The sequence below is a fragment of the Durio zibethinus genome, chromosome 25, assembly GCF_047325235.1.
Source record: "Durio zibethinus cultivar Kanyao isolate XHJ-2024 chromosome 25, ASM4732523v1, whole genome shotgun sequence".
NCBI classification, from domain to species: domain Eukaryota; kingdom Viridiplantae; phylum Streptophyta; class Magnoliopsida; order Malvales; family Malvaceae; genus Durio; species Durio zibethinus.
In genome coordinates, this window is record NC_143186.1 from 1,540,550 (window position 1) to 1,567,961 (window position 27,412).

General features: G+C 45.5%; 2 non-coding genes and 5 pseudogenes across 2 annotated transcripts; all 7 read left to right on the forward strand.

The window, feature by feature from the left end:
* The first annotated feature begins 876 nt into the window (after positions 1 to 876).
* Positions 877 to 1,031, forward strand: LOC149511500 (5.8S ribosomal RNA; annotated as a pseudogene).
* Positions 1,032 to 1,293: 262 nt separating this feature from the next.
* On the forward strand, positions 1,294 to 3,149 carry LOC149511501 (25S ribosomal RNA; annotated as a pseudogene).
* Positions 3,150 to 3,860: 711 nt separating this feature from the next.
* Positions 3,861 to 7,178, forward strand: LOC149511502 (25S ribosomal RNA). Its single transcript, XR_016333881.1, has one exon. It is a non-coding gene; the product is annotated as a 25S ribosomal RNA (ribosomal RNA).
* An 8,235-nt stretch (positions 7,179 to 15,413) lies between these two features.
* On the forward strand, positions 15,414 to 16,630 carry LOC149511503 (25S ribosomal RNA; annotated as a pseudogene).
* Position 16,631: 1 nt separating this feature from the next.
* Positions 16,632 to 18,126, forward strand: LOC149511504 (25S ribosomal RNA; annotated as a pseudogene).
* Positions 18,127 to 21,845: 3,719 nt separating this feature from the next.
* On the forward strand, positions 21,846 to 22,001 carry LOC149511505 (5.8S ribosomal RNA; annotated as a pseudogene).
* A 239-nt stretch (positions 22,002 to 22,240) lies between these two features.
* LOC149511506 (25S ribosomal RNA) lies at positions 22,241 to 25,612 on the forward strand. Its single transcript, XR_016333874.1, has one exon. It is a non-coding gene; the product is annotated as a 25S ribosomal RNA (ribosomal RNA).
* The last annotated feature ends 1,800 nt before the right edge of the window (positions 25,613 to 27,412 follow it).

A 27,412-nucleotide genomic window follows, 5' to 3' on the forward strand; every position in this document is an offset into this window, starting at 1 on the left:
GCATGATGGGCCTATCATTGCGTACATCTATGGCAATGTCTTTACTGCAAAATACAAGCCATGCATGCCTTTCAGTAGTTTTGTCCAGTAACCCACAGGCACCCATGACCTCAACTAGTTGGCATGCATCCAGAAAAAGAGAGCTGACCTCTAGCCCGTGCCCATGACTGATGCTACCCTAGACCCCAGACCAAGTCCCTAAATCAGGCCATGCCCACAACTGATGTTCTGGGCCGTATGCATGTTACACTGATGTATTCAATGAGTCTACAACCTTAGTCGATAGGCTCGTGTTATCTTTGAAATTTCATCATAATGGGGATAGATCATTGTAATTATTGGTCTTCAACGAGGAATTCCTAGTAAGCGTGAGTTATCAGCTCACATTGACTATGTCCCTGCCCTTTGTACACACCACCCATCGCTCTTATCGATTGAATGGTCAGGTGAAGTGTTTGGATCATGGTGATGTTGATAGTTTGCCATCGTCGATGTCATAAGAAGTCCACTAAACCTTATCATTTAGAGGAAGGAGAAGTCGTAACAAGGTTTCTAAAGGTGAACCTACGAAAGGATCACTATCGAAACCCGCTCAACAGATGACCCACGAATGCATTAATGAAACACTGAGAGGGCAAAGGTGCTTTTGTACCCCGAGCCCCTTTTAGCCCACAATAGGCATGATAGTTATTTCGTCCATTCCCCCAAGTGGGTAAAACGATCAGCATTGTCTCACCTATGGTCAAATAATGAACCCCTAGTGTGAATCATGCCAAGGAATTGGAAATGAAAATAGAGCACGTGCACCATATCTATCACATTCACGGAGCATATGTGGGCAATGCTGCAACTCCTTTCATCATGAAAAACCAAAATGACTCTCGACAATGGATATCTCGGCTCTTACATCGATGAAAAAGTAGTGAAATGTGATACTTGGTATGAATTGTAGAATCTTATGAACCATCGAGTCTTCAAATGTAGGTTGCACCTCAAGCCATTAGGCTGAAGGCACGCTTGCCTGGGTGTCATGCACTATCGCCCCCCTTCTGACCCCTCCACCTGTAGGGTTCGAAGGGAGGAAGGGGGAGGAAAATGGCCTTTCTTGATCTGGTCGGTCATGATTGGCCCAAAAGTGAGTCCCCAACAACAACAGTGTTGTGACCGTCGATGGTAAAGCTTTTGATATGCCTCGTCTCCAGTGACCCATGCTTGTTGTCCAACCAGATCCTATCAAACCCCCCACATCACTCAGCCAAAGCTCGTGTTGCGACCCTAGGTTAGGCGGGATCACCCGCTGAGTTAAAGCATATTAATAAGTGGAGAAAAAGAAATTTACCAGGATTCCCCTAGTAATGGCGAGATAATGAGAAAAGCCTAGCTTGAGAATTGGGCACCCTTGGCATCTAAATTATAGTATAGAGAAGTGTCCTCAATGGTGCATCGAGCCCAAGTTCCTTGGAAAGAGGCTTCAGAAAAGGTGAGAGCCCCATTATGCCTAGACCCTATTGCACCATGAGGCATTGTCTGTGAGTCAGATTGTTTAGGAATGCAACCCCAATCGTGTGACAAATTCCATTTACGGTTGAATATGGGCAAGAGACCGATAGTGAACAAGTACCATGAGGGAAAGATGAAAAAGACTTTGAAAGAGAGTTAACAAGTGCTTGAAACTACCGAAAATGGGGCAAATGGGGACCAATAATGTACTTCGATCGAATGTTGAAAAGTGAGAGCCGATCTACTAATCGACTCTGGATGTGGACCAACATGGGTTGTGGTGGGAACCCAAGCCTAGGCTTTCGATATGCCAGTAGAGACATCATCGTCGTGATCATCGAATGTAGCATGCGCCATCTTGACATACCCCAACACCGGTGTGCTCTTGGTATTGACCTACGGGCTTCCCATCTGGCCTATCTTCTTATATGGTCTAAGGAGTCTAACATGTGTGTGAGTAAATGGGCTAGAAAACCCATAAGACGCAAGAAAGCTAATTGGTGGGATATCCCTCATGGGTGCACTGCCAACCGACCTTAATCTTCTATGAAGGATTCGAGTGCGAGCATGCCTGTCAAAGCTCGAAAGATGGTGAACTATGCCTGGCGGGGCAAAGCCAAAGAAAACTTTGGTAGAGGCCCACAATGATACTGACATGCAAATCGTTCGTCCGACTTAGGTATAGGGGTGAAAGACTAATCGAACCATCTAGTAGCTGGTTCCCTCTGAAGTTTCCCTCAAGATAGCTAAAGCCCTTAACGAGTTCTATCAGTTCAAACCAATGATTAAAGGCATCAGGGGCACAATGCCCTCTACCTATTCTCAAACTTTAAATAGGTAGGATTGCATGACTGCTTCATTGAGCCATGTCATGGAATCAAGAGCTCTAATTGGTCCATTTTTGGTAAGTAGAACTAACGATGTAAGATGAACCAAAAGTTAGGTTGTGGTGCCCAAGTGCACACTAACCTACAATCCATAAAGGGTGTTAGTCGATTAAGATAGTAGGATGGTGGTCACGAAAGTCGAAATCCACTAAGGAGTGTGTAACAACTCACCTACCGAATCAACTAGCCTTAAAAATGGGTGGTGCTTAAGTGCACAACCTATACCTAGCCGTTGGGGCAAGGGCCAAGCCTCGCTGAGTAGGAGGGCATGATGATCATCCAAAACCCAAGGAACGAGCCCAGTCAGAATGGCTATCAATGTAGATCTTTGTGGTAAAAGCAAATATCCAAATGAGAACTTTGAAAGCTGAAAAAGGGAAAGGTTCAATGTGAACGGTACTTGCACAAGGGTTAGTTAATCCTAAGAGATGGGGGAAGCCCATCCGATATCGCGTCTAGCATGAGCTTCAAAAGTGAATAGGGTTAAAATTCTTAAATCAGGATGTGATGGCTGACGACAATGTTAGGGACTCTAGAAACATCGATCGAAGCCTCGGAAAGAGTTATCTTTTCTGTTTAATGACCTATCCACCCTAGAAACAGTACTGTCGAAAGTAGGGTGGAATGGCCAGAAGAGCACCACACATCACGTGGTATCTGATCCACCCTCGGTAGCCTTTGAAAATCTAGAGAACTGAGTGCCATCCACGCCTGCTCATACTCATAACCACATCAGGTCTCCAACCTGAATAGCCTCTAGTTGATGAAACAATATAGGTAAAGGAAGTTGGCAAAATGGATCTGTAACCTCAAGAAAAAGATTGGCTTTGAGGGTTGGGCATTAAAGTCCCAGTCTTAAACTCGTAGGTTGTCAGTGCATTACTCGAGTTGCTTCCACTATGAGAGCTGATCATCGCATGTAGGCTGAGGGATGGATAGGGAATAGCTCCCTTGAGAACCTTCTCTAGGCGATGAACAATCGACTCAAAACTGGTATAGATAAGGGGAATCCGACTGTTTAATTTAAACAAAGCATTGTGATGGTCCTCATGGATGCTTATGCAATGCGATTTCTACCTAGTGCTCTAAATGTTAATGTGAAGAAATTCAACCAAGTGCGGGTAAACAATGGGAGTAACTATTTTTAAGGTAGCCAAATGCCTCATCATCTAATTAGTGACACATATGAATGGATTAACGAGATTCCCACTATCCCTATCTACTATCCAACAAAATCGCAACCAAGTGAATAGACTTGGCATAATCAGCAGGGTAAGAAGATCCTATTAAGCTTGACTCTAGTCTGACTTTATGGAATGACTTAAAAGGTGTAGGATAAGTGGGAGCACCCAAGCGAAATTAAAATACCACTACTTTTAAAGCTCTTGGCATGCCTTTTGTCCAGTGAAGCACATTTCCTATCCACCCAAACCCCATCAGAACCCCTACATTACTCAGTCGATGCTCGCGTCATGACCCCAGGTTAGGTGGGATCACCCACTAAGTTTAATCATATCAATAAGCGAAAGAAAAGAAACTTACTAGGATTCCCTTAGTAAAAGCTAAAGAATCAAGAAGAGCCCATCTTGAGAATCGAGTGCCCCTGGCATCTGAATTATAGTTTGAAAAATTATCTTTAGCGACGGACCGAGCCCAAGCCCCTAATAAAGGGGCACCGAAGAGGGTGAGAGCCTTATTGTGCCTGGACCCTGTCGTACCATGAGGCATTGTCTACAAGTTAGGTTGTTTGGGAATGCAGCCCTAATTAGGTAGTAAATTCCATCCAAGGCTGAATTCGGGTGACAAACTGATAGCGAACAAGTACCACGAGGGAAAGATGGAAAGGACTTTGAAAAGAGAGTTAAAGAGTGTTTGAAATTGTTATGAGGGAAGTGGATGGAGGCTGACGATATGCCCCGATCTGATGTGGAATGGTGAGAACTGGTCCACCAATTAGCTCTAAGAGTGGACAAACACGGGTTGCAACAGTGGCCCAAGCTTGGATTTTCAATATGCCCATAGAGACGCCATCATCACGATCGTGGAATGTAGCATACACCATCTCGACGTGCCCTGGCACTAATGTGCTTCCAGCATTGGCCTGTGGGCTCCCCATCTGGCCTGTCTTGAAACATGGACAAAGAAGTCTAACATGTGAGTGAGTCAATAGGCTAAAAAACTCATAAGGCACAAAAAAGCTAATTGGTGAGATCCCTCACTAGTGCACCATCGACCAAACTTGATCTTCTGAGAAGGGTTCGAGTGCGAGCATGTCTCTTGGGACCTAAAAGATGGTGAGCTATGCCTAAGCAAGGTGAAGTCGAAGAACACTTTGGTGAGGCCTGCAATGATACTGACATGTAAATCATTCATCTAACTTGGGTATAGGGGCAAAAGGCTAATCGAACCTTCTAGTAACTAGTTCCCTTTAAAGTTTCCCTTAGGATAGTTAAAGCCCTTAGCGAGTTCTACTAGGTAAAGCCAATGATTAGAGGCATCGGGTGTGCAACACCCTCAGCCTATTATCAAACTTTAAATAGGTAGAATAGTGTAGCTACTTTATTGAGCCATGCTATAGAATCGAGAGCTCTAAGTGGGCCATTTTTGGTAAGCAAAATTGGTGATGCGAGATAAACCAAAAGTTAGGTTATAGTGTCTAAGTGCGTGTTAACCTAGAACCCACAAAGGGTGTTGGTTGATTAAGATAGCAAGATGGTGGTCATGGAAGTCAAAATCTGTTAAGGAGTGTGTAACAACTCACCTACTGAATCAACTAGACTCGTAAATGGATGGCACTTAAGTGTGCGACCTATACCTAGTCGTTGGGGCATGGCCCAAGCCTCGATGAGTAGAAGGGCATGGCGATCACTATAAAACCCAAGGAGTGAGCTTGAGCGAAATGGCCATCAGTGTAGATCTTGGTGGTAATAGCAAATATTCAAATGAGAACTTTAAAGGTCGAAGAGGGGAAATGTTCCATAAGAACGGCACTTGCACATGGTTTAGTCGATCCTAAGAGAAAGGGGGAAGCCCATTTGACAATGTGTCTAGCATGAGCTTCGAAAGCGAATAGGGTTAAAATTCTTGAACCAGGAACCGATGGCTGATGGCAATGTTAGGGAGTCCAAAGATGTCGGCAAGGGCCTCAGGAAGAGTTATCTTTTTTGTTTAATGGCTTGCCTACCATGGAACCAGCATAGCCAGAGGTAAGGTCCAACTACTGGAAGGGCACCGCACGTCATGTGGTGTCTAGTGTGACCCTAATGGCCTTTGAAAACCTGGAGGACCAAGTGCCATCTGCACCCGATTGTACTCGTAACTGCATCAAGTCTCTAAGGTGAACAGCATATGGTCGATGGAACAATGTAGACAAGGAAAGTCGACAAAATGGATTTGCAACCTCAAGAAAAAAATTGGCTATAAGGGTTGGGCAAAGAGGTCCCAGTCCCAAACTCGTTGACTGCTAGTGCTTCACTTGAGCTGCTTTTACGATAAGAACGGGTCTTCACATGCCAACCAAGGGATGGATTGGAAAGGGCTCGCTCGAGGGCCTTTCCTGGGCGATGAACAATCGACTCAAAACTAGTATGGACAAGGGGAATCTAACTGTTTAATTAAAACAAATTGCGATGGTCCCTACAAATATTTACATAATGTGATTTTTGCCCAGTGCTTTGAATGTCAAAGTGAAAAAATTCAACAAAGCACGGGTAAACGATAGGAGTAACTATAACTCTCTTAAGGTAGCCAAATGCCTCATCATCTAATTAGTGAGTGCATGAATAGATTAACAAGATTGGCACTATCCCTGTCTACTATCCAAGGAAACCACAGCCAAGGGAATGGGCTTGGCAAAATCAAAGGGGAAAAAAGACCCTATTGAGCTTGACTCTAGTCTGACTTTGTGAAGTGACTTGAAAGAAGTAGGATAAGTGGGAGTCTTCGGGCAAAATTGAAATACCACTACTTTTAATGTTATTTTACTTATTTTATTAATTGGAGGTAAGGCACGACCCCTTTTTTGGACCTAAGACTAACCATAGTCAATCGATTTGGGTGGAAGACATTGTCAGGTAGGGAGTTTGGCTAGGGTGGCACATCTATTAAAAGATAATGTAGGTGTCCTAAGATGAGCTTAATGAGAACAGAAATCTCACATGGAATAATCCTTTAGACCTTTGAAATTTAAAGCTAGAGGTGTCAAAAAAGTTACCACAAGGATAACTGGCTTGTGGCAACCAAGCGTTCATCATGACATTGCTTTTTGATCCTTCAATGTCAACTTTTCCTATCATTATCAAGCAAAATTCACTAAGTGTTGAATTATTAACCCACCAATAGGGAATGTAAGCTGGGTTTAGACCGTTGTGAGGCAGGTTAGTTTTACCCTACTGATGGTAGCATCGTAATAGTAATTCAACCTAGTGTGAGAGGAATCGTTGATTTTCGCTATTGGTCATTATGCTTGATTTAAAAGCTAGTGGTGCAAAGCTACCATGTGCTAGATTATGAATGAATGCCTTTAAGTTAGAATTCAAGCTTGAAGTGACATACGCACCCATTGCCTGATGATAAACCTATAGTAGGGGCCCATGGCCCCTAAGGGTACATGTCGTAGGTGCATCCCCTGTAAAGGACAAGCCATATGGGCCTCCTTGGATCTCAATTCCTATCGAGCTACAGGTAAAATCCTTTGTAGATGACTTAAATACATAATGGGGAATTGTAAGTGGTAGAGTGGCCTTGCTGCCACGATCCACTGAGATTAAGCCTTTTGTTGCTTCAATTCATCCCTCCCTCCTTCTCCTCCCCCTCCCCCTTTCCCTTCCAAGTCCCCTCGCTTTGTTCTTTTTACACTGCACCCCTCTGTAATTGGGGATGAATGGTGCCCTCCGTGCAGGCACTTGCTTCAAATTTCATCACCACACATGGGCCTATGATATGGGTTGTTGCTTTAAACATCGTCAACAACATCTGGCCCTTAGCTGGTGCATCCAATCATGTCCAACAACATTAACGGTAGATGCTGGCCTATTACTACCCTAAGATGTTGCCTCGGACACCTCTATGGTAGGTGCTGGCCCATCGGTGCCCTGACCACCTCTTTGGTAGATGTTGGTGTCATGGGCTTTACTCTCAAACCAAACATCGTGCGACCTTAGACTGGGTATGCACTCTGTATGCCTAAGTCAACTTACGAAATAAGCATGCAGGCACTAAACTAACTAGAGGGGCAAAATATGCAAGCTAAGGATTGAATAGGCCCTCTTTGCGTGTTGCAAATCCTGAAAGCTTTCTATATGGTTCTGGTTTTGCCCCACTCCTTAGGAACATCGGGGTGCTATGTGGGCATGTTGTGGGCCTGGTCTAGGCGTTGTGATTAGGCTTGACTTAGGGGCAAGTGGTCTAGACTCTTTTACCATGACTATTGCTGGAACCCCTACCTCTATGTCTAATGCTCGAGCTTTGGCAACTAGTGTCGGGCCTCAGCTCTTGGTGCACACACCCAGGGTGTCAGGGTCAGGCCTTGGTGTAACTCGGTTCTACCCTAACTTAACCCTGAGCTGAGCAGTGGTTGAAGCCAGGTTAGTGGGATTATGGTCTTAGAGTAAGTGTGCAGGCATTCTGAGCATGGGAATATGTTGGAGACATTGTGTGTGGATAGTGTGAGCCCTAAACCCCATGATATACAGGTAAATGTGAGGCAGTGCATCGGTGCCTTGAGGCCAGCTAGCCAGTCAGATGCTGTTGGTTGAAGCCATGTGTGGGCACCTTCAAATGGGTTGGTAGAGCAATGAGTAGAATCAAAGAATAATGGTAACCAAGAAGAAGGTTATGGGGCCTTGAGTTAGCTGGAGAAAGACCCTGAGATGGCTGGAGAAAAAAGTGTCTCAATTTCAGACAATCTTATGGTTACTGGTAGAAGACTAGGAAAATCTCTTACGCTTTTTATAGGGGGATGACTAGTGTCAACTTTCCACCACCCCCTTACTAATGGGCAGGCAGGTGCCTAGCTAGTCTGAAGTGATCTACTCCTAGGCACTAGTGGTGCTAGGTGGGCGGGCATCGTAGGGTCACGAGTGTGGCATAATGTTTCCTTGGGTCATGGTAAACCCAGGGATGGTTGGGGCCGATGGGCCTCGTATCGCACCTTCGCGTTGAGCCATGGGGTTACACGATAGAGTCCACTACGCCCCTTGATTTCCCCTCTTTGAGCCAGAAGGATCATAAAATGGTGTTTGCATAGGAGGGGCACCATCGAGCCTAATAGAGAATGGGCTAGCAGGCTGTCACGTTGCTAGACCATTATGGCCAATCGGTAGAGGGGTGCTGTAGTTGGGGCAGCACCTCGAAGTCCCCCTTACGAGTCTAGCATGATGTTGGGTGTCAATCATGCATGCAGGCAGCCTACATTGAGGCTAAGGGCCTAAGCCCTAAGAATTGAGTCCCGTGGGATGAGAGGAACCTAAAAGCTCTGAGCTAGTTGCTATCTAGCATAAGTGGTGAGCTTGCAGGATCTTGATATGAAAGCTTGCATACGATATGTGCGGGCATGGTGTTGGGTTCTCACCATGATAGGAAGTAATAATATTAGGAGAATCGGGGTTGTACACCCCTATGAGAATTCAGGGATCGATGCCTGAGACCTTAAGCCCTGCGGGCAGGGATGGGTGCTCGGGGCCACTTTAAGAATCGTGGGCTAATGTGTTGATGGGAGTTGGGTTCCTCCCAATAGAGTTCAAATATGAGCGACCCTACAAGGTCAAAGCCGTGGCTTCAAGCATCAAAATCGATCTATCCATGAGAAAATGGATTCGAGAAAGGCTCACCTTGACTATGAGTAGTCTAAGGGGCCATACAGATGTGTGGTTTCAGAATAAGAAACACGTGGCCCATGACATGTGGTGTCAGAGCCTAGGTTTGGCTTAGTGGTGAGATTAATGTGACCCCATGTGTGGGCTTAATGATGTGAAATTGAGGTGGTACTAAGCTCAAATAGAGCTATTGAGATGCGAATGCGATTCTGTGGCTATGGAGGCTTAGAAAAGAGCCAATGATGCGTGTTGTGGGAAAATTTGGCCTTTGAAAAAGGCTCTTAAATAGGTTCATGGATGCCAAGAAAAAAGGCATTGGAGTCTAGCCGCACCTAGCAAAAAGTTGTTGGCATGTTTTGGGCATGGGATGCCTTTATGGTGGAAGAAATCGTGGTGAGACCAAAATGCAAAAAGAGGCATGCACCATTAAATGGTGTTGTGTAAGGCCATATGGGCCAAGTGAATTTTGTCTTGAGGGACACGAGATAGGGGTATCAAGATTACGTACTAATGTGTGCACTTCTTGTATGGTACAGGTGCCCTAGTAGAGGTATAAGCTAAGTTTTTAGGTTTAACATGAAGCAGTTCTGTAGAGACAGAGGAGTGTGAATTGGCTGAGGATTGAAGCCATGAGTTGTGATGGTCGATGGACCATGAGTTCTCATGGTTAGAGGGTCATAAGAGTGTGTGAGTCAGTGAACTATGTTTCGTGTTAGCTAGAGGGAAGGCCTCATGTGTGGTGGTGGTCAATAGGCGATGATCGAGTGTAATCCAGTGGAACAAGTAAGTGGGAATTGGCCAATTGACAAGGCCTTGAGTTGTGTAAGTTAGTGGACCTTGAGAATTGAGTGGGTGCGTGAATCCTCGAGTCGAGCAAGTTAGTGGATAAGGTGATTAGTTGGATCAATGGGTCTCTGGGTATGGAGTGGTCTTTGAGATGCCCTATGAGCTATACCAGAGTTAAGGCAAATGAGCTATGGAACCATCGAGGAGACATGGTTGCATACATAGCTAAATCGAGGTCGAGTAAAAGTGAGGGAGACTTGTGATTCCCTATGGGACTGAGCCAAGGCAGAAGAGCCTTAATCTATTGAGCATCATGTTTGAGTTAGAGGCAAAGACCGAGTTAGCATGCATTAAGGTGCTACCATCAGGACGCAAGTTGTGAGATGACCAAAGTTTCTGAATGCCATCATGCTAGGGTCTATCGTGTGTGGTGCCGTATGAGTGTAGTTGCCTAAGCACCACGTTCAGAAGGGCACATCGAAGAGTTAATGCTATAGGCGTGCAGTTGGTATACGGGGTCACATCCAGTGGAATGCACCAATGAGTGGCAAAATGGGTGGTCATTCATTCTACTGAGGGTCATAGATCAATAAGGGTGCCTTAAGGTCACAACGTGATGTGATCAGGGGTTAAGCAATGTAGTAGTATATGTTGAGCAACCAAGATAGAGTTAGATAGTTTGAGAAGGAAATAGCACAGAGGTGCATTAGAGTCGGGATGAGACCAATCTACATTGGCAATGGACGAGTACTATGGGTAGTGCCCCATGTGATGGAACTTTGACCCAAACCTTGAAGGAATAAGTGAGAGACATATGAGTAAATATCAGCTGTGTGCAACAAAAGAGTTGGGTGTGGTGTTGGCATCGATGAGGGCATTGACATAGTAAGTAGGGGAGAGTGTCAGGGTCAGGCCCTAGTGTGCCTCGGTTCTACCCTGACTTGACCTTGAGCTAAGCAGCGATCAAAGCTGAGTTAGTAGGATGATGGTCTCGAAGTAATTGTACGAGCATGCTGAGCATGGGAATATGTTGGGGACATTGTGTGTGGATAGTGTGAGCCCTAAACCCTAAGATACGTAGGTAAGTGTGAGGCAGTGCATTGATTCCTTAGGGCCAGCTCACCAGTCAGATGCTATCAGTCGAAGCCATGTGCGGGCACCTTTGAGTGGGTTAGTGGAGTAATGAGCAGAATCAAGGAATAATGGTAACCAAGAGGAAGGTTATGGGGCCTTGAGTTAGCTGGAGAAAGGCCTTGAGATGGTTGGGGAGAAAGGTGCCTCCATTTCAGACAATCTTGCGATTATTGGTTGGAGACTGGGAAAATCTCTTACGCTCTTTATAAGGGGATGACTAGTGTCAGCTCTCCATCACTCCATTGGCTAGCGGGCAGGCAGGGGCTTGGCTAGTTTGAAGTGAGCTACTCCTAGGCACTAGTGGTGTTTATGTGGGTAGGCATCGTAGGGTCAAGAGTATGGCACTATGTTTCCTCGAGTCATGGTAAACCCGGGGACGATTGGGGTCAATGGGCCTCATATCGCACCTTCGCATTGAATCATGGGGTTACGCGGTAAAGTTTGCTACACCCCTCAATTTCCCCTCCTTGAGCGAAAAGGATAATAAGATGTTGTTTGAGTAGAAAGGGCACCATTGAGACTAATAGAGAGTGGGCTAGCAGGCTGTCATGTTGCTAGACCCTTGTGTCTAATAGATAGATGGGTGTTGTAGCTGGGGCAACACCTTCAAGTCCCCCTTGTGGGACTAGCATGATGTTAGGTGTTAATCATGCATACGGGCAGCCTACATTGAGGCTAAGGGCCTAAGCCCTAAGAATTGAGTCCCATGGGATGAAAGGAAACTAAAGGCTCTAAGCTGGCTACTGTCCAACATAAGTGGTGAGCTTATGGGATCTTGATATGAGAGCTTGCGTACGATACGTGGGGGCACAGTGTTGGGTTATCACCATGATAGGAAGTAATAATATCAGGAGAACCGAGGCTGTACGCCCCTATGAGAATTCAAGGATCGATGGCTAAGATGTTAAGCCCTACGGGCAGAGATGGGTGCTCAAGGTCCCTTTGAGAATCGTGGGCTAATGTGCTGATGGGAGTTGGGTTCCTCTTTATAGAGTTCGAATATGAGTGACCCTACAGGGTCAGAGCCAAGAAAGGCTCATGAGTGTGTGGCTTCAAGGATCAAAATTGGGCTGTCCATGAGAAAATGGATTTGAGAAAGGCTCACCTCGACTATGAGTAGTCTAATGGGCTACACAGACACGTGGTTTCAGAATAAGAAATGCATGGCCCGTGACATAGGGCATAACTCTAGTGCTTGGTATGGGTTGTTGCCTCAGACATCCCTAAGTCTAACCTATACCTACACCTTGATCATCAGTGCCCACACCTGGGTCTGATTATGTGTTTACGCATCGCTTACCAGCACTTGCACCTAGGCCTAGCTTAATTCTACCAAACCTGAATAGCATGCCTAAGCCTCTAGAGTCTTAATCACTACCCGCACCACTGTCTCGGTCTAGTTCCCTTAACTTGCACCTCGAAAAGTCCTCAAGGCCTGGTCTTCTGGGCTGTCAGACCTTATGCCACTATAACCCTAAGGCCAGTCCCAGCTTGCTTGCTGATCGTGACACATGCCCTTGCCTCGACCACTATCGAGACATGTTAGCCCTTGGTCTCGACACATGCCTTGACCACTATTGGCACACGTTGGCCCTTTATGCGGTAGTTTGCTCAAACACCATCGACCCATGCAGGGTCACGCACCAAGTGCCCGCACTTGGGCCTGGGCCATTCAGCATGCACACCACGATCGGGTGCAAGGTGGGTTCAAACACATCCTCATGTTTTTATCATGCCAAAGCCATTTTTATGGCTTGTGAATTCATATGAGGGCTCCCCAGTGCCCGCGCACCACGCACAGGTGTCTTGAGCTTGTGTCAAGCACCATGCATGCCACAACTAGGCAGTGGGTGGTTTTAGGCACATATTCATGAAATGGTCCCTTAAGCCTTTATGTGATGTTTCATGGCAAGATGACTCGTTTTCTATTTTTCATGATTTTTGAAATTTTTTATGGTTCAGGGTTTTTTTTTAAACTTTTTTGGAAGGAGTTTTGGCCCCAAATTTGCTAGACCTGATCCTTGTATTTTTTTTGGCATGCACAAAAACATTCAGCTAAAAAATCAATGTGTAGAAGATTTTGTGGCCATTTGAAAAAAGTATCCCCATTTCAGACACTTGAATGACTACTAGTACCGAACCTATAAAAGTTCAAATGCTCTTGAAGGGGGTGCGAGTTATCAAGGTTGCAGTAGGATAGGGAACCAATATAAGGGCCAAGTACCAGCACCCATCGCACAGCACGTGCACACACCCCCCGGCCCCTTACTTCCAATAACTGGAACCCCTATGCCACCGATCAGGTTTTTCGATGATGCTCCAGTGATGGTGCCCCAAGCAAAAAATGTGGCACCAGCACATGCTTGAGCCCAGCATGTGCACCATGGCCCAAAATCAAACTTCGACCAAAGCCTCGACCATTAACGGCACATGCTAGCATATGGTGCGGGCACATGCACCGACCATCATCTTTACAAGCTAGCCTTTTATACAGGCAATTACCTCGACCACTATTAGCATAAGCTAGCCCTTGGTATAGGCACTTGCCTCAACCACCCTCAGTACATGCATGCCTCGATCAGCATCAACATAATCTGGAACTAGTGCGGGCACATGCCTCGACCACCATCGACACAAATAGACCCTTGGTATAGGCATTGCCTGACCACCATTGGCACATGCCATGCCTCGATCAGCATCGACAGAAGATTGCCTTTGGTGAAGGCAGTTGCCTCGAACACCATTGGAACATGCTGGGTCATAGTGTAGGCATCTGCCTTGAACACCATCGATGTATGCTGGGCATTGGAGTGGGCACATGCCTCAACCACCATCTTCACAAGCTGGTCCTTGGTATGAGCACTTGCATCGACCACCATCGATACATGCATGTCTCGATCAGAATCGACATAATTTGGAACTGATGCAGACTCATACCTCGATCAACATCAATAAGAGATGGCCCTTGGTGCAGGTAGTTGCCTCAAACACCATTGGCACATGCTGGCCCTTGGTGCGGGCATATGCCTCGACCACCACTGGCACAAACCAACCCTTAGCACGGGCACTTGCCTCGATTACCATCAGCATGTGCCATGCCTCGATTAGCATCGATAGAAGATGGCCCTTGGCATAGGTAGTTGCCTCGAACACCATCGACACACATGCTCGGGCCTCGATGTGGGATATGCTTGTTTGAAAAAAGTGTCCCTATTTCAAACACTTTAATGTCTACTGGTAGCATATCTATAAAATCTCTAATGCTCTTTAGAGGGTGGTAGTCTGGCCCCTTTCTCCCTCCTAACCGAGAGAGTAGGTATGCATGGTGGGCTTGTCATTGCATACATTCATGGCAATGTCCCCAAAGCAAAATACAGGCCGTGTATGCCTTTTGACCATTTTTTCTAGTGATTGGTCGCTCTGACGACCTGTAGGCACCTATGGCCTCGGTTGGTTAATGTACATATAGAAAAGAGGAGCTAAGCTCGAGACCATGCCTGTATCTAAGGCTACCCTAGACCCCAGACCAAGTCCCTAAATCTGCCCGTGCTGTGACTGATGTTCTGGGCCGTACACGTGCCATACTAATGTATTTAATGAGTCTATAGCCTTGGCTGACAGGCATGGGTAATCTTTGAAATTTCATCATGATAGGGATAGATCATTGCAATTATTGATCTTCAATGAGGAATTCCTAGTAAACATGAGTCATCGGCTCATGTTGACTATGTCCCTACCCTTTGTACACAATGTTTGTCGCTCCAATCGATTGAATGGTCTAGTGAAATGTTTGGATTGTGGTGACTAGACAGTTCGTTGCCCATGATGTCATGACAAGTCCACTAAATCTTATCATTTAGGTGAACCTGTGGAAGGATCATGGTCAAAACCCACTCAACGGATGACCCAAGAATGCGTTAACAAAACACAGTGAAGCTATCATACGCTGGATTATGACTAAATGCCTCTAAATCAAAATCTAGGCTAAAAGCAACGGTTGTGCCCGATGCTTGATTGTTGACCCACAGCAGGGGCTCATGGCCGCCAAGGGCACATGTCGTAGGTGTGCCCTGATTGCATGTGGAATGGCGAGCACCGATTCATCGATCAGCTTGAGGAATGGATCGACACAGGTTACGATGGTAACCTAAGCCCAAGCTTTTGATATATCTGTAGAGACATCATCATCGAGATCATGGAATGCAACATGCACCATCTCAGCATGCCACGACACCAACGTGCTCTCGATGTCAACCTGCGAGCTCCCCATTCACCTCGTCTTGAAACACGGACCAAGGAGTCTGACATGTGTACGAGTCAACGGGCTAGAAAACTCGTAAGGCACAAGGAAGCTAATTGGTGATATCCCTTATGGCTGCACCGCCAATCAACCTTGATCTTCTGAGAGGGGTTCAAGCGTGAGCATGCCTATTGGGACCTGAAAGATGGTGAACTATACCTAAGTAGGGTGAAGCCAGAGGAAACTTAGGAGGAGGCTCGTAGCAATATTGATGTGCAAATCATTTGTCTGACTTGGGTATAGGGGCAAAAGACTAATCGAACCATCTAGTAGCTAGTTCCTTCCAAAGTTTCCCTCAGGATAGCTGGAGCCCTTAGTGAGTTCTATTAGATAAAGCCAATGATTAGAGGCATTGGAGGCACAATGCCTTCGACCTATTCTCAAACTTTTAATAGGTAGGATGCCATGACTGCTTCATTAAGGTGCACCATAGAATTGAAAGCTCCAAGTGGTCTATTTTTGGTAAACAAAATTGGTAATGCGAGATGAACCAAAAGTCGAGTTATAGTGCCCAAATGCGTGGTAGCCTAAAACCCACAAAGGGTGTTGATTGATTAAGATAGTAAAAAGGTGGTCATGGAAGTCAAAATCCACTAAAGAGTGTGTAACAACTCACTTGAGAAATCAACGAGCTCAAAAAATAGATGGTGCTTAAGCATGTGACCTATACCCAGCTGTCGAGGTAAAGGCCAAGCACCGATGAGTAGGAGGGTGCAACAATCACCATAAAACCCGGGGTGCAAGCTCGAGTGGAGTAACCATTAGTACAGATCTTAGTGGTAATAGCAAATATTCAAATGAGAACTTTGAAGGTCGAAGAGGGGAAAGGTTTTATATGAACGGCACTTGCACATGGGTTAGTCAATCCTAAGAGACAAGGGAAGCCCATCTGACAATGCATCCAATGCGAGCTTCAAATGGGAATTAGGTTAAAATTCATAAACCAAGATACGATGGTTGATGGCAACATTTGAGAGTCCAGAGACATCAGTGAGGGCCTCAGAAAGAGTTATCTTTTCTATTTAACAGCCTATCCACCTTGGAAATAGCTCAACCGAAGATAGGGTCCAGTAGCCAAAAAAGTACCACACATCACGTGGTGTCCGATGTGCCCCCAGTGGCCCTTGAAAATTTGAAGGACCAAGTGCCATCCATGGCCAGTCATACTCATAACAGCATCAAGTCTCCAAGGTGAATAGCCTCTAGTAAATGGAACAATGTAGGCAAAGGAAGTTGACAAAATGGATTCGTAACCTCGAAAAAAGGATTGCCTTGAGGGCTGGACATAGGGGTCCCAGTCTGACCCCGTTGACTATCGGTGCACTGCTCAAGCTACTCTTACAACGAAAATGGGTCACTACATGCCAGCTGAGGGATGGACTAGTAATGGTTCCCTTAGGGGCTTTCCCCGGGTGATGAACAATCAACTCAGAACTAGTATAGACAAGGGGAATCTAACTATTTAATTAAAACAAAGCATTACGATGGTCCCTGCGGATGCTCACGCAATGTGATTTCTACCCAGTGCTCTGAATGTCAAAGTAAAGAAATTCAACCAAGCGTGGGTAAATAGCAGAAGTAACTATGACTCTCTTAAGGTAGCCAAATGCCTCATCATCTAATTAGTGACATGCATGAATAGATTAATGAGATTCTCACTATCCTTGTCTACTATCCAGTGAAACCACAGCCAAGGGAGCGAGCTTGATAGAATCAATGAGGAAAGAAGATCCTGTTGAGCTTAACTTTAGTCTGACTTTATGAAATGACTTGAGAGGTGTAGGATAAGTGGGAGCCCTCTAGAGAAATTGAAATACTACTACTTTTAATGTTATTTTACTTATTTTATGAATCAAAGGCGAGGCACAACCCCTTTTTTTGGATCTAAAACCAACCTCAATCGATCAATCTGGGTGGAAAACATTGCTAGGAGGGGAGTTTGGTTGGGGTAGCACATCTATTAAAAGATAACACATATGTCCTAAGATTAGCTCAACGAGAATAGAAATATCATGTGGACCAAAAGGATAAAAGCTTGTTTGATTTTGATTTCTAGTACAAATATAAAACATGAAAGCGTGGCCTATCGATTCTTTAGACCTTCAAAATTTAAAGCTAGAGGTGTCAAAAAAGTTACCACAGGGATAATTGGCCAATGGTAGCCACGTGTTCATAATGACATTGCTTTTTGATCATTCGATGTTGGCTCTTCCTATCATGGTGAAGTAGAATTCACCAAAGGTTGGATTGTTCACCAACCAATAGGGAACGTGAGCTGGGTTTAGACCATCATGAGATAGGTTAGTTTTACCCTACTAATGGCAGTATTGCAATAGTAATTCAACCTAGTACAAGAGGAACCATTGATTTGCACAATTGGTCATCGCGCTTGGTTGAAAAGCTAGTGGCACGAAGTGACCATGCATTGTGCTATGACTAAATGTCTCTAAGTCAAAATCTAAGCTAGAAATGATGCACGTACCCATCACCCGATTGTTGACCAATTGTAGGGCCCCAAGGGCATGTGTCGTAGGTGTAGCCCTCATGGCAGACAAGCCACGCAGGCCTTCTTGGAGCTCAATTCCCACCTAGCGATAGGTAAAAGCTTTTGCAAATGACTTAAATACATGATGGGGTATTGTAAGTGGTAGAGTGGGCTTGCTGCCATCATCCACTAAGATTCAGCCGTTTGTCATTTTGATTTGCCCTTGTCCCTCCCCTTCCTAAGTCTCCTCACTTCATTCTATTCACACCACATCTCTTTGGGGTTGGAGATGAATGGGCACTTGCTTCGAACTCCATCACCACATGTTGGCCCCCGATGCGGGTTGTTGCCTTGAATGCTATCAAAAGCTTCTAGCCCTTCGTTGGTGTGACCAATCATGTCCAACACCATCGACGGTAGATACTAGCCCACTGTTGCCCTAGGATGTTGCCTTGGACACCTTCTTAGTGGGTGATGGCCCTTTGGTGCCCCAAACACCTTTTTGGTAGATGCTGGTGTCACAGGCTCTACTTCAAACCAAACACTGTATAGCCTTAGACTGGGAATGAACTCTGTATGCCTAAGTTAGCCTACGAAACAAACGTGCGGGCATTAAGCCAACTAGAGAGGTAGAATACGCAAGCTAAAGATTGACCAGGCCCCCCTCGATGTGCTGCAGATCCTGGAGGATTTCTATATGGTTTTGGTTTGGCCCCACTCTTTGAGAATGCCTAGGTGCGATGTGAGCATCTTATAGGCCTAGTCTCGGTGCTGCGAATAGGCCTGACTTAGGGATAGGTGGTCTGGATGCTTCTACCATGACTATTACTAGAACCTCTACCTCTACGTTTAGTGCTCGAGCTTCAGCAGCTAGTGCACAGGCCTCAGCTTCTGGTGCACACGCCCAGGGCATGACACTGGCACTTGGTATGGGTTGTTGCCTCAGACACCCCTGGGTTTGACCTGTGCCCTCACCTCAATCATTAGTGCCTGCACCTAGTTCTGACTGTGTGCCCAAGCATTGCTCACCCTCACCTATACCTGGGCCTGGCTCAATTCTACAGAACCTGAACATCGTGCCTGAGCCTTTAGAGTCCTAATCACTACCTGCGCCATTGTCTGGGTCTAGTTCCCTTGACCTACACTTCGAGTAGGCCTCAAGGCTCGGTCCCTTAGGCTGTCAGACCCTGCCCTGCTAGAACCTTAGGGCAAATCCTAGCTTGCTTGCTGACCATGACACATGCCCTTGGCACGACCACTATCAAGACATGTTGGCCCTTGGTCTCAGTACAAGCTTCAACCACCATCAGCACATCTGGCCCTTTCTACGAGTAGTTCCCTCGAACATCGTCGGCACATGCTGGGTCATGTACCAAGTGTCGTACCTAGGCCTGGGCCACGTAGCATGCGCACCATAATCGAGCAGTAGGTGGGTTCAAACACATCCTCATAGTTTTACCTTGGCAAAGCCATTTTTATGGCCTGTGAATTCATATGAGTGCTCCCCAGCACTTGTGCACCACACGCAGGTGTCCTGAGTTCAAGCTGAGCACACCATGTGCGTCACGACCAAGCGCTGGGTGGGATTAGGCACATCTTCATATTTCTACCATGCCAATGCCAGTTTTATGGTTTTAAATTCATACAATAGTCCCCTAAGCCTTCACATGAAGTTTTATGGCAAGATGACTCATTTTCTATATTTGAATTTTTTTGCAGATTGGGATTTTTTAAAAATTTGTTTAAAAGGAGTTTTTGCCCCAAATTCGGTACACTTGATCCTAGTATTTTTCTTGGCATGCATAAAAAAATTCAGCTAAAAAATCAAAATGTAGAAAATTTTGTGGCCATTTAAAAAAAGTGTCCCCATTTTAGACACTTGAACGGTTACTGGTAGCAAACCTATAAAAGCTCAAATGCTCTTTAAGGGGTTGTGAGTTTTTCAAGTTGTATGTGAGATAAGGGGCTAATATAAGGGCCAAGAACTAGCACCCATTACACATCATGTGTGCACCCTCTAGCCCCTTACCCTCAATCATTAGAACCCTTATGTTACCGGTCAGGTTCTCCGACAATGCTCCAACGATGCTCTTACGATGTTGCTCCGAGTAAAAAAATGTGGCACCATCACATGCTCGAGCCCAGCATGTGTACCGTGGCCCAAAATCGAACTTCAACCAAGGCCTCGACCATTAATGGTACATACTGGCGTATGGTGAGGGCACATACATCAACCATTATTGACACAAGCTGGCCTTTGGTATGGACAATTGCCTCGACCAGCATTGGCACAAGCTAGCCCTTGGTACGAGCACTTGCCTTGACCACCATTGGCACATGCATGCCTTGATCAACCTTAGCACAATTTGGAATCGATGCAGGCCCATGCCTTAACCACCATTGGCATAAGTCAGCCCTTGTTACAAGCACTTGCCTCGAGCACCATCGACATGTGTCGTGCCTCGATCAACATCGATAGAAGATGGCCCTTGGTGTGAGCAACTATCTCTAACACCATTGACACATGCTGGGCCTTGGAGCGAGCATATGCCTTAACCATCATTGGTCCAAGCTAGCCCTAGGTCAGGTACTTGCCTTGACCACCATCGGTTCATGCATGCCTTGATCAGCATTGACATAATTTGGAATCGGTGTAGGCACATACCTCAGTTAGCATCAGCAAAAGATGGCCTTAGGTACGGGCAGTTGCCTCAAACACCATTGACACATACTAGCCATTGGTACGGGTACATGTCTCGACCACCATCGGTACAAGCTAGCCTTTGGCATGGGCACTTACCTCGGTCGCCATCGGCATGTGCCATGTCTCGATCAACATCAGCCAAAGATGGCTCTTGGTATGGGTAGTTACCTCAAACACTATCAACACATATGCTGGGCCTCGGTGTAGGATATGCCTGTTTGAAAAAAGTGTCCCCATTTCAGACACTTTAACATTTATTGGTAGCATATCTATAAAATCTTTAATACTCTTTAAGGGTTGGTAGTCCGATAGCCCGTCACCCCCCAATGGAAGGAGTAGGTTTGCACGATGTGCTTGTCCTTATGTACATCCATGGCAACATCCTCAATGTAAAATACAGGCCGTGCATGCCTTTTGGTAATTTTGTTTGGTGACTAGTCGCTTCAGTGACCCATAGGCACCCATGACCTCGATCGGTTGGTGTGCATGTAGAAAAAGAGAGTCAAACTCTAACCCGTGCCCTCGATTGATGCTGCCCTCAACCCCAGACCAAGTCCCTAAATCAACCCATGCCCACAACTGATGTTTTGGGTTACACGTGCATTAACACTAATGTATTCAATGAGTCTATAGCCTTGGTTGATAGGCCCATGTAATCTTTGAAATTTCATCACGATGGGATAGATCATTGCAATTATTGGTCTTCAATGAGGAATTCCTAGTACGTATGGGTCATCAACTTGCATCGACTACATCCCTGCCTTTTGTACACACTACCTATCACCCCTACCGATTGAATGGTCTAGTGAAGTGTTCGGATCATGGTGATATGGATGGTTCGCTCCCCGCGATGTCATGAGAAGTCCACTAAACCTTATCATTTAGAGGAAGAAGAAGTCGTAACAAAGTTTTCATAGGTGAACCTACAAAAGGATCATTGTCGAAACCCACTCGACGAATGACCCATGAATGCGTTAATGAAACACCGAAGGGGTAAGGGTGCCTTTACACCTCGAGCCCCTTTCAACCCTCGACGAGCATGATGGTCCCTTTGTCTAGCTCTCGTGTAGGCAAAATGATTGGCGTCATCTCATCCATGGTCGAATAATGAACCGTTGATGTGAATAGCATTAAGGAACTGAAAATCAAAATAGAGCATGTACGCCATCATCATCCTATTCATGGTGCATGCACGAGCAGTGTAGTGGCTCTTTTCATCATGAAAAACAAAAATGACTCTCAGCAATGGATATCTCAGCTCTCGCATTAATGAAGAATGTAGTGAAATGTGATACTTGGTACGAATTGTAGAATCTCATGAACCATCGAGTCTTTGAATGCAAGTTATGCCCCAAGCCATTAGGTCGAGGGCAAGCCTGCCTAGGTGTCATGCACCATCGCCCCCCTCTGACCCCTCTGCCCGTCAGGCTTAAGGCGAAGGAGGGGGTAGAAGATGGCATCCCATGATCCAATCGGTTACGGTTGGCCCAAAAGTAAGTCCCCAGCAATGACAGTGTTAAGACCATCGGTGGTTAAGCTCCTAACGTGCCTTATCCCTGGTGACGCATGCTCGTTGTCCAATTAGACCCTATCGAACCCCCCTGCATCACTCAATCAATTCTTGCATCGTGACCCTAAGTTAGGCGAGATCATTTACTGAGTTTAAGTATATCAATAAGTGGAGGAAAAGAAACTTACCAAGATTCCCTTAGAAATAATGAGCAAACTAAGAAGAGCCTAGCTTAAGAATCGGGTGCCCCCGATGTCTAAATTATAATTTGAAGAAGTGTCCTCAGTGGTGGACAAAGCCCAAGTCCCCTGGGAAAGGGCACCAAAGAGGGTGTGAGCCTCATTGTGCATAGACCTTGTCATACCATGAGTTACTATCTGCAAGTCAGGTTGTTTAGGAATGCAGCCTTAATCGGGCTATAAATTTCATCTAAGGCTAAATACGAGTGGGAGACCGATAGCGAACAAGTACCACAAGGGAAAGTTGAAAAAGACATTGAAAAAAGAGTTAAATATTGCTTGAAATTGTCAGGATGGAAGTGGATGCGGGCTGACGATGCACCCAGTTGGATGTGGAATGACAATAGGTGGTTTGCCAATCGGCTTAGGGCAAGGACCGATACGGGTCATGATGGTGGCCCAAGCTTGGGCTTTCTACATGTCGCAAAGACATCGTCACCGGGATCATGGAACATAGCATGCATCATCTTAGCATGCCAAAGCACCGGCATGCTTTCGACATCGGCTTACAGGCTCCTTATCTGGCTTATCTTGAAACATGAACCAAGGAGTCTAACATGTGTGCGAGTCAATGGGCTAGAAAACCCGTAAGGCACAAAATAAGCTAATTGGTGGGATCTTTCACAAGTGCACCATCGACTGACCTTGATCTTTTGAGAAGCGCTTGAGTGTGAGCATTCTTGTAAAGACCTGAAAGATGGTGAACTATGCCTGAGTAGGGCAAAGCCAAAGGAAACTCTGGTGGAGGCCCATAGAGATACTGGCATGCAAATCATTCATCTGACTTGGATATAGGGGTGGAAGACTAATTGAACCATCTAGTAGTTGGTTCCCTCCAAAGTTTCCCTCAGGATAGTTGGAGCCCTTAGCAAGTTCTATCAGGTAAAGCTAATGATTAGAGGCATTCGGGGCATAATGCCGTCGACCTATTCTCAAACTTTAAATAGGTAAGATGGCACAATTGCTTCGTTGAGCCATGCCAAGGAATCGAGAGCTCCAAGTGGGCATTTTTGGTAAGCAAACTAGTGATACAGATGAACCAGAAGTTGGGTTATAATGCCTAAGTGCATGTTAACATAGAACCCACAATGGGTGTTGGTCGATTAAGATAATAGGATGGTGGTCATGGAATTCAAAATCCACTAAGGAGTGTGTAACAACTCACTTGCCAAATCAACTAGCCCTAAAAATGTATGGCATTTAAATGTGTGACTTATACCTGACCATCGGGGTAAGGGCCAAGCCTCGATGAGTAGGAGGGTACGACAGTCGTCTCAAAACCTAAGGCATGAACTTGAACAGAGCGGCCATCAGTGTAGATCTTGGTGGTAGTAGCAAATATTCAAATGAGAACTTTGAAGGCCAAAGAGAGGAAATGTTCCATGTGAATGACACTTGCCTATAGGTTAGTCGATCCTAAGAGATGGAGGAAGCCTATCCGACAGTGCTTCCAGCATGAGCTTCGAAAGAGAATCGACTTAAAATTTTTTAACTGAGATGCGACAACTGATGGCAATGTTAAGGAGTCCAAAGATGTCGGTAAGGGCCTCGAGAAGAGTTATTTTTTCTATTTAATGGCCTGCCCACCTTGGAAACAGCTCAGCCAGAGGTAGGGTCCACTAGTTGGAAGAGCACTGCACATTACATGGTGCCCGATACGCCTTTAATAGCCCTTAAAAATTTAGAGGATCGAGTGCCATCTGCATTCGATCGTATTCATAACTACATTAGGTCTCCAAGGTGAATAGCCTCTAGTCGATGGAATAATGTAGGCAAGGGAAGTTGGCAAAATGGATCCATAACCTTGGGAAAAAGATTGGCTCTGAGGGTTAGGCATAGGTGTCCTAGTCCTGAACCCATTGACTATCGATGCAGTGCTTGAGCTTCTCTCATGGTAAGAGAAGGTCATCGCGTGCTGGTCAGAGGACGGACTAGGAATGGCTCCCTTTGGTGATGAACAGTTGACTCAAAACTAGTATGGACAAGGGGAATCTGACTGTTTAATTAAAGCAAAGCATTGCAATTGTCCCTGCGGATGCTCACGCAATGTGACTTTTACCTAGTGCTCTGAATGTCAAAGTGAAGAAATTCAACCAAGCATGGGTAAATGGTGAGAGCAACTATGACTCTCTTAAGGTAGCCAAATGCCTTGTCATCTAATTAGTGACATGTATGAATGGATTAATGAGATTCCCATTGTCCGTGTCTACTATCTAGTGAAACCATAACCAAGTAAACAGGCTTGGTAGAATCAATGCGAAAAGAAGACCCTGTTGAGCTTGACTCTAATTTTACTTTATGAATTAACTTGAGAGGTTTAGGATAAGTGGGAACCCTCAGGCAAAATTGAAATACCATTACTTTTAACATTATTTTGCTTATTCCGTGAATCAGAGGCAAGGCACAATCCCTTTTTTTAGACCTAAGGTCGACCTTAGTCGATCGATCTGGGCAAAAAACACTATTGGTGGGGAGTTTGGTAGGGGTGGCACATTTGTTAAAAGATAATACAGATGTCTTAAGATGAGCTCAACGACAACAGAAATCTCATGTGGAACAAAAAGGTAAAGGCTTGATTGATTCTGATTTCTGGTATGAATACAAACAATGAAAGCATGGCCTATCGATCCTTTAAACCTTCAAAATTTAAAGCTAAAGGTGTCAGAAAAGCTACCACAAGGATAACTGACTTGTGGCAGCAAAGCATTCATAGCGACGTTGCTTTTTGATCCTTCGATGTAGGCTCTTCCTATCATTGTGAAGTAAAATTCACCAAGTGTTAGATTGTTCACCCACCAATAAAAAACATGAGCTAGGTTTAGACCGTTATGAGACAAGTTAGTTTTACCCAATTGATTGTAGCATCGTAATAGTAATTCAACCTAGTACGAGAAGAACTATTGATTCACATAATTGGTCATCACGTTTGGTTGAAAAGTTAGTGGCCTGATGTTACTGTGCACTAGATTATGACTGAATGCCTCTAAATCAGAATCTAGGCTAGAAGCAATGCACACGCCTGTCGCCCGATTGCCGACCCACAATAGGGGCCCATGGCCCCCAAAAGCACACGTCATAGGTGTAGCCCCCATGGCGGATAAGCCACAAGGGCCTCCTTGAAGCTTAATTCCCACTGAGAAATGGGTAGAATCCTTTATAAATAACTTAAATATGTGATAGGGTATTGTCAGTGGTAGAATAGCCTTGCTACCATGATCCATTGAGATTCAGCCTTTTGTCGCTTTGATTCGTCCCTCCCTTTTCCCTTCTCCTTCCTAAGTCTTCTCGTTACATTCTTTTCACATCGCACCCTTCCGAGGTTAGGGATGAATAGTGCCCTTGGTGCTGGCACTTGCCTCAAACTCCATTTCCACACACTAGCCCCTGGTGTGGGTTATTGCCTTGAATGTCATTGATAGTGTTTAGCACTTGGCTGGTGCAGCCAATCATGTCCAACACCATCAGTGGTAGAAGCTAGACGGTTGTTGCCCCAGGATGTTGCCTTAGACACCTCATTACAGGTTCCGTCACCTTGGTGCCCTAAACACCTCTTTGGTAGATGCTGGTGTTATGGGCTCCACTCTCAAATTGAACACCATGTGACCTTAGACAAGGAATGATTGACCTAAACCAACCAAAAAGGTAGAATAGGCAAGTTAAGGATTGACTAGGCCCCCCCTTTGTGTGTTGTATATCCTGGAGGCATTCTATATGGTTCTGGTTTGGCCTTAATCCTTAGAGCACTGGGTGCTGTATGGGCACATTGTGGGCCTGGTCTTGGTGCTATGATAGACCTGATTTGGGGGTGAGCAGTTTGGATGCTTTTACCATGACTATTGCTAAAACCCTTACCTCTGTGTCTAGTGCTCAAGCCTTGGACTCTAGTGCACGGGTCTCAGCTCTTAGTGTGTATGCCTAGGGTGTGACACTAGTACTTGGTGCTGGTTGTTACCTTAGACACCCTTGGGTTTGACCTGTGCCTACCTTGATCATTAGTGCCCACACCTAGGTTTGATTGTGTGCCCGTGCACCACTCACTAGCACCACTCACTAGCACCACTCACTAGCACTTATACCTTGGCTCGGCTAAATTCTATCGAACGTGAACAACGTGCCTGAGCTTTTGGAGTCTTAATCACTGCCCACACCATTGTCCTAGTCTAGTTTCCTTGATTTGCATCTCAAGTAGGCCTCAAGGCCTAGTTCCTTGGGCTATCAAACCCTATCCCGCTAGAACCCTAAGGTCAGTCCCAGCTTGCTTACTGACCGTGACACATGCCCTTGCCTCAACCACCATTGGGACGTGCTGGCCCTTGGTCTTGGCACATGCCTCAACCACCATTGGTACATGCTGGCCCTCTGTGCGAGCAGTTCCCTCGAACACCATCGGTACACATTGGATCATGCAGCAAGCGCTCGCACCTAGGTTTGGGCCGCGCACCATGTGCACCATGACTAGGTAGTTGGTGGGTTCAAACACATCCTCATATTTTTATCATGCCAAAGCCATTTTTATGGCTTGTGAATTCATATGAGCACTCTTCAGAGCCCGCACACCATGCACGGGTGTCCTAAGCTCGGGCTGAGCATCATGTACACTACGACCAGGCATTGGGTGGGTTTAGGCACATTTTCATATTTCTACCATGCCAATGCCATTTTTGTGGCTTGTAAATTCATACAATGGTCCTCTAAGCCTTCATGCGAAGTTTCATGGCAAGATGACTCATTTTTTATTTTTCATGATTTTTGAAATTGTTTGTGGTTTAGGATTTTTTAAAAAGTTTTTTAAGAGTTTTGGCCCAAACTTTTGGTAGACCCGATCCTTGTATTTTTGTTGGCATGCACTAAAAAATTCAGCTAAAAAATCAAAGTGTAGAAGATTTTGTGGCCATTTGAAAAAAGTGTCCCCATTTTAGACACTTGAACGGCTACTGGTAGCAAACCTGTAAAAGCTCAAATGCTCTTTAAGGGGGTGTGAGTTCTTAAGGTTACATGTGGGATAAGGGGCCAATATAAGGGCCAAGTAATAACACCCATCACACATCATGT